This window comes from Corvus hawaiiensis, chromosome 4 (assembly GCF_020740725.1).
Source record: "Corvus hawaiiensis isolate bCorHaw1 chromosome 4, bCorHaw1.pri.cur, whole genome shotgun sequence".
NCBI classification, from domain to species: domain Eukaryota; kingdom Metazoa; phylum Chordata; class Aves; order Passeriformes; family Corvidae; genus Corvus; species Corvus hawaiiensis.
In genome coordinates, this window is record NC_063216.1 from 24,591,628 (window position 1) to 24,604,351 (window position 12,724).

Here is a 12,724-nt window from a genome sequence, read left to right on the forward strand (position 1 = left end):
CACTTTTTACGGACAAAAATGCAGGGAACTGAAAATGCTGTACTTTTGAATGTGAGGACTCACAAGGGATCTCAGGGGAAAAAATTATAATCTGTATCTTTTTCTGCTGCTGGCGCATTTAAAAAGAGCTCATGTTCAGGTTGCCCTTGACTGTTTGGTCTTCAGGCAGGCAAAGCTTCCCAAGTAATCTGGAAGAAGGTGTAAAGACATTATCTGTAAAGACTGAGATAACCCAAGTGGCCTATTTGCTGGAAGTGCATGTACACTACCTTGCTCCATGGCAAACCAAAAGAAAAAGGGCTAATTTAATAATCTTAAATGAGGCTTTAAGCCTGTTTTGAAGCTAAGACCTTTGAAATGTCTGAAGAGCATCATCTCTATATCAGCTCTCTGAGCATGTCCTATGCAAGAAATAGGGAGGATTTTAAAAGTTCTTAATGCAAGTATCTACATAAGTAACACTGGTTTAGCTGCGAAACATTTACAGACCAGACTTTCCTGAGTCACTGTCTATGGTAATTAACTTTTTGAGACTATTTTTTGCCAACTACAGCTCATAAATTATTGTGGTTAGATTGGCCTAATTATAGAATGTGTGCAGACCTTTCATAAATAAAATACCACTGATGTCTTCACTCTAATTGTTGTGTAACTCTAGCCTCACATGTCCAGGAGTAGCTGTGCTAAAACACTGTAAATCAGTTTAGCAGTTCCATTCACACATTGACAGACTCTGTGACAAACGGGGTCACATTTCCTACCTAGACAGCCCCTGCTAAGCCATCAGTTTTAAAAAGAGTAATTTGAACAGGGTCATGTACAGAAATACATGATACCATACAGAGGAAACTGTCATGCTGTTATTTCTGCCCCCACCCCTACAAAAATAAGTTATTCTGCTACATAGCTAAATGTTCTTTTTGTGGTCTAATTCACTGTAAAACTTCAGGAAAACATTAAGCAATTAGCAACAATAATTTGAGGAGTTTTTAGCAGAGGACTTTAAAATGTAGTTCAGTGTAATGACATGAAAAAAAGTTCAGTGCTGGGCAACTCTGCGAGAGAGGGTGAAGACTGAAGACTGCTTCTGACAATAGCACTGATACTTGGTTACTAAATGTTATTTTCAGTGACATTTCAGAGATGTGAGCTGCAGACACAGGGTTGCCACTTTCCTCTGCTTCCTTTCCTGTATTACCTGTCAAAGCAGCACAGGTCTAGCACACTCTAGAGCCTGGAGCTGGCTGTGGACTGAAGCAAAGCTGGATGGTACTGGGTGATGTCAGCACTGCTGCAGGCAGGTGGACAACAACACAGCTCTGTGTGTTTAGGTGTAGCAGGAAAAACCAGGGATGGGAAATGCACATACAAGATATTCACTTGACTAAGGTATAATGTTCCAGAGCAGCTGAAGAGATGCAAAATTATTTGACTGGTAGGGCTGTACTCAATTTTCACTGTCTTTCACTACATCTGAGGGGTAGGAACTGCTTCACCACTTTGAAAGAAAACCTAAGACTCTACAGGAGTGGAAAGGTTTGATGGGGGCTGAGGAGAAGGTGATCCTCACAGAGATCTGAGCACCTAACAAATCCTGCACAGAGCCATCCTGCCACAGAACTGTCCCTGCTTCCCTTATTCCTTCACCATGTAAATTAAGCAGCAACATAGCGTGATTCCTGGTCCCAAATCTGCTCTGTTTGTGGGTACTCCTGCATCATTACCAAGAGACCAAACCTTCAAATAGTGCTTGTTTTGCAAAATACATCCTTAATAGTGAATAGTGAATTCAGGACATGTAATTATTTGTCCGTCATGTCACAGCTGCTTACTTTCTTATGCCTGATTCTTTGAAAGCTAAACATCTAATTTTACACATTCAATCCCCCCAAAGAGGGAAAATTCCATATTTCCATTAACTATTTAACATTAAAATTAACTCTGAATTTATAATAATTCAATATTATGTGGACTATTACAGTACTTGCTGAAGGGAGTATGTCCAGTGTTAAAATACTTAGAACAGCTCACAGACAGACTCTTACAGGACCACATGAAAATTATTTTTTTTGTTTTGTAGAGAAAAAAACCCAGTCCAGAGAACCACCTGTTTCTGTGTTTTCCCATACAATTGCAAAATTCATGTCTTCTTCAGTCTGCAGTTAACATGTATGTAATTAACTGTATACTTGCTTCTGCTTCCTACTTACCCAGTAACTGGGAGAGCCAGCAGCAACCTTTAACCAAAGCAGATTCTGATATTTTTATTCCCAACCACTCATTTCAACACATTTCGGGAGTAGAGAAAGCAATTTTGAGGGTACTTGGTGATTTTATTCCAGAAGGCTGCAAATAAAAACATAACGAGAAGCAATTTTCCTTTAGAAGCACACAAAATCTTGCAATTATCTTCTGGTACAGAAGAATATTCACGGCTTTGTCAGAAAGTCCCACCCTAAAGTAGAAAGCCCCACCCTAATGTAGAAAGCCAGATCTTTTACACTGATTTCAGTATTATAAATCAGACACACCGTGCCCATTGTCACACTTCTTAGTGGTTATATAAGGCTGTGCTATGGAGACACTGCACTACACGTAAGGACACTAAAACTGAAGATTTAGTAGCACAAAGTGCTGAGTGCCCCAGCTGTGGACTGGCATGTGAGTGCCTACACTGGGAATGATCCATGAGGCAGCAAGCTGTGCATGTGGAAACACTCAGCAGAGGAGGGCCAGGCTGCAAGGGCACTTCGAGACTCTGCTCCAGGAGTGTCCGACCCAGGGGATGGTCATCAAGCAGACCAGCCATGTTCAAAGGCAGAAATGAAGGAGGAGGGCTTCCAAACTGCAGCTGGCTTATGCCCACACAGTGCCAGTGAGTGCCAGAAGAGACTGTGCTAGCACTCCTGGGGGATCAGCCTTGTACTCACAGCCATGTATGAGCAGGAGAGCAAAGACACCCAGCTGCAATGCTTCCTCTTCACTTCTGCCCACCAATCCTAAGCAAAATGATGGTTTATATGGGTTCTGCTGCAATGTCTGTGCCCGTTACCTCCCTCACAGGTGTGTTAGGTATCAGACTGCTACAGTGAAAAGAACTAACCCTAATACAGTGTTGATATAAACCCTCTGGGAGCTCTGATTTTGGAAACCAAGCTGCCTGTAACTTCATTTTGTTACCATGGGTAGGAAACCACTTTTACTGAGTCTTGTTTTATAGCCATGATACACACAATTTGCAGAGGCATCTTTTTTTTCCCCTCTCTCTTTATAGCTTAAAAAACACTCCAGTAATGGAGAAGTATAAAATGTATTCCTAAATACTAAAACTAGCCCTTATTTCCAGAGAACCAGAGCCCCAGTTCACAGCCACACTGCCCCAGGTGTAGTCATTCATTTCAGCATCAAATATACACCAAAGTACTGTTATCAGTAGTTATTTGCTTTGTGCAATATGTGAGGTCTCTGGGCATGGATGAGACCCCACCACAGTGGGACACGTATACCTACAGAGAACATAACCTGGAGCTTGTTCTGCTTATGTTAGACTCTCTTCATGCCCAGGCAGGATGTGTAGCCCACAACACTGAGAATTCAGAGAATCTCTTTTTCTACCTTTGTTTAATTTATTTGTTTTTGGTGCTGATTGCTTTTCTTGATTTTGACATGGAAATTTTTAAAACAATTCGTTTGAAAGATAGCAGAAGTGTTATTAATTTAAATATATCTTTAAAATAGCTTGCAATTAATTAACTAGAATAAAGCCTTTCAACAGCTGAATTGTTTAGCATTAAAGGGAATATGACTTAGCTGGAGAGGTGTATTTTGACCACCGGAGGGCTCCTGCTTTTTTTTCTATTCCTAAATAAAAGCATGTAATAGTTGCTGGCCTCATTTAAAATTACTGAAAGAGTAATCTGCAGTTAGCAATATATTTGATCAGCTTCACCTGCACTTCTACTTGGACAACTGTGGGCAGAATAGCAAAGTACATAACTTATAAATTATTCAAATAAAATCACAAATGCTTTCACCAAATATTTTCAGATTTCAAAATTGTTCATATGTTGATATTACAGTTGAATATCTGGTTTGTGATTTGCATGGTTACTTCAGATATTAGTGCACCAAAGCCAATATAAACTTTAATTATGTTCATTTGTATGACTCATTTAATCTATTTATCATTTGCCAAAAAGCACAAATGGCCAGATAAAAGACCACTGAAGACAAAGAAAAAACTGTTGATTTGCATTGCTTCTGGATGAGACCGAACCTGCATATTGCACATTCCTCCTGCAATTCCATCAGTGAGAAACAAAAAAAAAAAATCACTACACTGTCTTTAACTGAAAAAACCAGCCAGAATTTAGAACTTTTATATCTCAACACACAGTGGAATCACTCTTTTAAGGGACTGCTTCAGCTTCAAAAACTGATTTTCAAGCCTGCTCAGGATAGGAAGGCAGCACCCTCTCAGATATTTCTGGAAAAAGAACAAGTAGTTATTTTCAGAGTTCTGATGAAACATGTTGCTCTCATGTCACTGACCCTCATCTGATATGGACATGACAGTCCAAGTCACAAACCCTCCTGTTTAATGATAACAGGTCGCTTGACATGTTCCACGGAGCTCTGCTTAGACGTTCTGGTCCTATTTATGGTTTAACCCAGTTTCTTCTTGTTCCAGACACTCAGAGCCTTCCAGGCTGATACTTCCTGTTGACACTACCTGAAATGTCTCACAGGGTTTTCTCTTGGGCTACATTTGGACCTTTGTGTGGAAGACAACATAGCCCCAAATCCAAGTATTTTCCTTTTCCAGTGTGTAAAGGTTGTCAGTCCTTTGACATCTGCCCAGACACACACATTCCTCCTGCCCCAGGGTTGGTGCTGCTCATACTACAGGGAGAGAAGTTTTGCTGGGATCTCAGGAGGGGCCACACTATTTTTCCTCTTTCCCTTGCAAGTGTAAAGTCTTTTATAAGAACATCTTGGCTTTGCCCAATACTTAGAATCATAGAACATCCTGAATTGTAGGGGCCCACAAGGCTCATTGAGTCCAACTCCTGGCCTTGCACAGGACACACCAAGAGTCACACCATGTGCCTGAAAGCATTGTCCAAAATATTTTTTGGGTTCTCTCAGACTTGGTACTGTGATCACTGACCTGGGAAGCCTGTTCCAGTGCCCAGACACCTCCCAGGTGAAAACCCTTTTCCTAATATCTAACCTAAATCTTCCCTGATATAACTCCATGTCACAGTTGCAAGCTCCACTCATGAAACAGACCTTTGGCAGGCATTTTCCAATTGAATGCTGTACAGTTGGCATCATTCATATGACAGTGCCAAGTTAAATATGTAAGTTTGACAAAAATCTCCTGCTGCAAATTAACAAACCACTTTATGTACTCCTGATGAAAGATGAATGTTCCATACATGCTAAAATGAGAGACTGCTGGGAACCTGAGGAACTAAACCCCTTAAGTTCTCTGATTTCTGATAGAACACTGGTTCAGTAAATATTTATCAAAATTATGGGTCCAGCTCATAAAGTAATTGAAGCAATATCTTTTGCAGGAGAAGATCAGTAGGATAGGGACAAATTCTCATACATATTTTAAAAAATTTATTATGGATCTTTAACATTTTTAAATGTTATGAAGAAACACATCACAAGGCTTTTATCCTCCTTAGGCTTTAATTCAGTGGGCTGGAACACTTTCTAAAAACAATGCAAAATATAGCAACGAATTCTCTGCCTTCTCTCACTTTCACTCAAAATCTTTAATATTTATCTAAACTTTCACTTTGATCTGCAATTTCTTAAGGAAAGACACTTACCTTAAGTGCATTTACCACTGTGAGTTCTGAACATCTGTGGTTCTGGCCACGTGACAGCTGCTGCTTTGAAGCTCTGGCCATTGCCCACCAATCCAGTGAAAGATGCAAATCTGCAGGGTGAAACAGATTGGCAGTAGTCAAGCCCTTAGGAAGCTTTGAGGACCTTGCAGCTCTTTTTGTTTTGAACTAAGGAAGTTCTTCTCACCATCTGTGATAGTCTGGACCGGCTCTAAGCACAGAGGAAAAGACTGGATGTTCTTACAATGGGAAGCTTTTACAGTGGGAATGGGCAGCCATAACTTCCTAGTGGTAGTTTGACTCCCAGGTACTCATTCTTTGGGTTTGCCTATTCTCCTCTGAAAAATGATGTTCAGGTTGCTTCCTTTCCTCTGGCCATGCTGTCTCACCTTACTTCCCATGGATTCTTGAAGCACAGATTGGGCTAGCACTGACTTAAACCAGGGTGAGTTTTCCTCACAGAAACTCAATTGTAAAATGCTGTACTTTATACTTTAAAAACCCCATCCCAAAAGAAGGACCCTGCCTGATTCATTTTATGGGGTCTTTTCTTTCTCCTCAGATAAAGAAAAACTTCCCACTCTAAAATTGCCCAAATAATTGAAAGTTACTTTTCCCAATTTTGGATAAATTTGGGGTTTGAAAACACCAACAAAATAATTTTTCAGGTGCTGATTGCTAGGTTCTATTTCAGTCTTTCCGGTTCAGTGCATTGCACAGATTGCATCTGTTTATAGACCATGCAGGCCCACAGGTCGTGTGCAACTTCACTGAAAAACAGGAGTGCTCCAAGGGCTCCAAGACTGTTTGCAGCATCATCACACCAGAGGCTCTCACCTTGATGACAATTATATGTAAGAGCCAAACACAACACAAATATCTGCAGTGACAGCAGGCAGAGAACAATGTAGCTAGCAGTCAAAAAGTTCACACAACTACAGCTCATGTATCAGGATAATTGTTGGAAGACCTGAGCCTATAGCCCCTCCATGGGCTGTTCTGATCCCATCTCATCCCGTCTCTTCGGTGTTAGCAGTCCTGTTGCATGTAACACACTCTCTTATTTCTTTCCTCTTTTTAATTATGGCAGTAAAGGTTTGCTCCTGAATTAAATGTAGTTAAGAAAGCTTCCCATCGTTGTGAAAAAGGACCCCTCCATGTTTTTTATCTTTAATACAGTTAATTTGCAGGGTCCTTTAAGAGCAGCTGCCAGTTTCATGTGTCAAACGACTGCCACACAAAAGAGAATGTGGCAGCGAGCTGTGGGTTTTGCTGACACAGCACACAGTTTCAATTGAAAACAAGAAATAGAAGGAGCCATTTGAGAAACCTGACACTAGCTGTTACCTTTAGAAATCAAAACTTAACAAAATAAAGGCGAGCATACACATCACCTTTTCTTCTTTTAATGAAATATTGTTAGATGCTGTTGAAGATACAGGTGATCAGCAAGTCCTTCTGAGGAAACATCTGTTACAAAGGAGAAGAGAGGGAGATGAGGAAGGTGCCATTTTTCTATCACTATAGTAAACACCTAATGCACCGTAAACAGAGCAAGTCATGCGGTAAAACATGAAAAAGCTTTTTTTTTAATCATCTGAATAGAAATTTAATATCTTTGCATTTGCTAAGTAAGGCAACTTGGCCAAGCAACCAGATACACAAAGCCTCATGCATTTATTCTGCCTTTGTGGCTACTGAACAAAGCTTCTAAGTCACAAGCGTTAAGGTTGGTATTTACTAAGCAGTTGCACATGAGGACTCATTAGGAACATTAGGGTATCCAAACACATAAGGAAACTTGAGAAATGAAATAGCCATGTATACAGTATGGCAGAAAAAAAAAAGTCCATGTGCATTTCCAGTAGATTTTTCTCCTTGACTCTGAGGTCCAACAGCCAGAGTCATCTTCCCAGACCAGCCCAGCTGTGAAGTGCTGAGCAAGAGCAGCACAGTCCTAGGTCACTCTGTGAGGAGCAAATGACTCTCATGTGGGGGGGGATGATACTAAAGGCTATAGAAAACCTTTGCTACCGAACCTGCCCATAGTTACTGAGCTGCACCAGCACTATGGCAAGAACAGGAGAACATTTAAAAACCCAGCCATTATAACCCAGGAGACCTTTGAAATTTGGTGGTTCTGTCTAAGTATTATATTGATGCTGTCTGCCAGCTTCCCGAAGTCCACAGAACTTGGCCTTGGCTCTTTTTAAAGCATGGTTTCAGAAGCTAAGAGCACTGTTACTGTGATCAGCATGCTTTGGTTTTCTCCTCCTTTTCTGCTGTCTTGGAGGGAAGAGTGGCCTCTATCAAATGTCAAGGTCATATAAATGTAGCAAAATTCTAGCCTGAAAGAAGGAAAACCAATTTGCTAGACAGGACGGAGTAGCAATAAAAAGGCTTGTATCGACATACCACCAGAGCCCTCGTATTGCAACAGCAAGACAGCCCTCCGCCAGCTTTTTGGCATTGCTGTTTGCACCACTGCAAGCACTACAACAGGAAAAAATCTTCCAAGAAGCCTGCCAAATATACAGGCAACCTCTCCCAACCCTAGGGATAAAGGCAGAACCAAAGCTGCACATCTTCAGGAGGTAGCAAATATTTCTAATGCTCAGCACTCTACGACAAATTAGAAACCCATTTATGTGTCAGCTATAGAATTGGTTCTGCAGACAACTAGAAAACCTTCATTTTGAGCAGAAAATAAAACAGGACCTCAGCTGTAGACCAGGCTATGGGAAAAAAAAAGGAAATTCCTAATCAGAATGTCAATATGGAGAATTCTTTAAGAGACAGAGATCAGATCTAGCCTCTAGATCAAACGGCTCTTGCAGATGGCATTTCAGTAGGCAAATGTGATGCTCTGTGCTAAAACCCTTCACAACATGAGCTTTAAATAAACAGCTTACCTTAAAGTACTTTGTTGTCCCCATTGTAGTCCTTCTCTGTTGCCACATTCAAAAATTTTATGTCTGACTGCAACAACTCTGAGAAGAGGGAGATGGACATTTCCCAACCCCAGGGCATTTGCCTGGTGCAGAGATTCCTAAGTTCAAGTTCCTGCCCTTAGATGGGTACCCAGAAGAAGCATTTTGTCTTTTAATTATTTGAGCAGCTCTGCATGGTACATCTTCACTGTACAATGTACTTCTATAGGGTATCTCTTCACCTGCACCACTTGTGTACATACATATCCTCATACTCTTGCCACTTTTCTTTAATTGCTCCATTTCCACTGAGTGTTTCTACCCCCTCTTTGTTTTTCTCATTAAAATGAGAGCTCTCAAGAAAGAATTATCCTTAGTTACAGCTCCTGACAGAGTGGGTTGTTGATATGGATTCCTAACAATCATAGATAATAAAGTATTCCTTAATGGAACATAAGCTGGCTTTATCAATCACCATGTTGCCATATGCAGCTGCATTGTTCTAATATTTTAAATGGTCTGGGCCAAATACAAGGAGCTAACTGGTGCCTGTGTGTGTCCTTGATAGCTACACATACAGACAATGCAGAGGGAAGGGCTACATTTAACTATTTTACAGAGAACTGGTTTCCACACCTCGAGCTAATTAATGCTTTAAGCAAAGAACCCCCTTCCCATGCCAGCAGGAACATGACATCCTGCATTCTAGCAGTTATGCATTTTGTTTCCAGTGAAGCTTGTAAAATGACCTTTCCTTTCATATATGTGAATAAGCTTTTATGTATCCTTTTTATTAATAGTTCCTGCCATTCTCTTCACATTCTGACTCATAGATACAGCTTTCCTTTGATATCATCTTTATTTGTACTTTAAGGCCATAATCGGTTCTTCAGAAGGTTTATGTATATACACACCAACATTTATATATGTGGGTGCAAATACATATATAAATGTATACACATGTATATATGTAACAGAGGTATGTATCAGGTGGAGCAAATGCAAATGAACATATAGTTTTGATTTGTCTCCCACTTTGTTTGCCAATAGGGAATTACTGAGACATAGCAGTTTCATGACTTGAAAGATGAGATCATGATACTGCTATTTCTGCACTTCCAAGGAGAGTGCAGGTGTTTCAAAGCATTTATGAAATTGCATGATTGACTCATATAGAAATCTATTGACAATAAGTTGAACCTTTGCAGCTAGGCTGTAAAAGATTTGATTATAGTAACAATAGTAACCGTCATGAATGTCATAAATCTTAAGAGAAAGGACACATATGTCACATATAATGCATGAAAAAGTTGTCCTTTTATCATGGATAACTTACCATTGTGTAGATACTCTGCTGATCAGCTACTGCATTATTTGAATAAGTATCTGATGTCTTGTTTTCTTTCAAGGAGGCAGGTGCAGGATGAAGCAGGAAGCCTGCCAAAATAGATGATAAATTGCCACTTGGTGCTGGGGACCAGTGCTTAACATTAATGCAATGCTGCCAGGAATTAAGCAGTAGAGTAATAAGAAACTAGGAAGAAAATAACTTCTCATCCCCATTAAACAGATCAGCTCCATTTTCCTTCTCCATTATAATTTCTAGTACATCTAAAACAAAACATTGCCATTGTCTCATTACAAGCAAAACATAATAGGATTGGAAAACATCCTATGATTGACAAGCCATGGAAATATATAATAATGATACCCATTGCTTTTCTGCTAGGAGAGTAGTCTTGAAGCTAAAAAGTTCAGATAAAATTATAAAGAAAAATAATTGCAGGGAAGTGTGGCCTAGATTTGGAAATCCCTACCCACTTTGGCAAGTGTTACTCCCTGGCTGAACTGGCTCATTCAGTTAGTGGATCATGGTGTAGTCAGAACTGACAGAGGGTCCAGAATGTCCTCAAGTTTCCTTGTCTACTGTTTATCCCTTAGTGCACTGAATTTGGACTAATATGAAATAAATTTAAAAATAATTTTGTGTGGTTAGTTATGTGAGAAACAAAGAAGCCCTGTAGCAAAATTGAAATTGGGTACCTACAGGTGAGTAAAATATTATACAAAATGCAGATTGAGTGAGAAGCTTTTCATTCATGCTGACCAAAAATAAAGAGAATGTAACATGAGAAATTAGTTCTTAGACACATTAGACTTTCCACTTTCCAAAGCCAGCAAACAAAAGCAAAACAAATACATGTTTTATTTCTCCTTTGTATGTACAATAAAATATGTGGGGAATATATAAGTTTATAAACAGTCTATGTCCTAAAAACTTTGACTTCTGAGGCACCTAAGGGCAAGTAACAGTTAAAGAGAGACAGTGATGTTCTGCTGGCATTTTGCTTCCCAGGAGCAAAACTCTGGTAGGAACAAGGATGTTCCTTGCAGGTAGAAGCAACCCTTCTGTTTTGGTGTGTTCTTTCCTAGCCAGGTCACCAGCTCATAGGTATTCTTAAAGAACTGGAAGACTTGGCCTTGGAAAGATGCTTGGTTTATTTGGTCTGGGCAGTGGTGCAGGATCAGGCATAAATGTATAACCAGAGACCTTTTTCAGGTAGCAAAATAGGATTAAACACACTGTAAACATGCTGTGCTGGATTGTCCCCCCTGATTTGGGAACAAAACTAGTCCTGCTCATATACACCGTTCAAGAATAAACCCTGTTCAAACCAGGTGTTTTAAAAATAATCTGTGCTTTGCCAGCTATGGAAAATATAGATCTTGAATTCTCTTCCCCCCCTATAATTAAAATATAAATATAGATATCATTTTGGTACATCCAACCCCAACCTTATCCAAATCAATAGGTACTGGAGAAACCCACATCAGCATTTTACTGGAATGCTGACACATAAAAATTAACTAAGGTCTTTTTCAACATTCATTCATCAGAAAAATTAAAACTAAATTGAACAACAGATGATCAATGTCATTCCTCTCCTACACCACAATAATTTACAGAAATCTCTATATTTTGAAATTGGGCCATAAGTCAAATATTTCATCCTCAGAAATCTTCATCTTGATATGGGAAACCTCCCTTATAGCTATAGAGATGAAAATCATTTAAGAAACATTTTTTTTAAAGCTTGCACAAGATCTATATTCTCATCTGTCTTATGTCCAGAAAAGTGCATGATGTTCAGAATGCAGGCTAAAAAGCTGTGTGCTATTTAATCTCATCTGCATGTCCTCCAGAAATATGCATCATACCACCAAAGCAGTGCTGGGACAGAGAAAGACAGCTCACCACTTAGGTGTTCATTTTTCAAGTTGTACATCCCTATGACACAATTCATTAGCAACTGTAGATTATGTCCTTGTTTTACTTGTTACATGTGCCATAAGTCTGTGTCTCAGTTTATTTTACCAAAGTAAATTTCCTCTTTGCAGGTTTGACTATGCCATGATTAGTTCGGTTTCTCCCACAGTGTACATAATAGGAAATCAAAGACAGCAAAAACTCTCAAATTACATCTCAAGACAATATAATAAAATTTAGAGGAGGGAGAGAGTAAAGCTGTAGCAAATCTGAGGAAAATTGAGTCTGTGCCTGAAATTAATGCAGTGAACTGATGCTGGAAACTGTGATGGTACCACAAAAGAGGTAACTCATTACCCCAGGAGAAACACAAGTGCTAAGTTGAGAACCAAATTCCTTTCTCTTTTATACTCAAACACCTTCATGATGCCTACATGAGCATACACACAACCAAGGAAAGCACTGGTCCTTGAGAACATGAATTACAGGCTGGCATTTCAATGCTTCTGGAGTAAGGAGGAGATCTCAGGCTCAGAATTTCCAATTTATGAGCCTTGCCAGTAGGGTCATGATGTCTAGAATGAATACAAATATGTATTCCTAAACAGCATTAATGATTTTACATCCTCAGCCACTGAGGTGTTACCCTTGACCACAGGGGC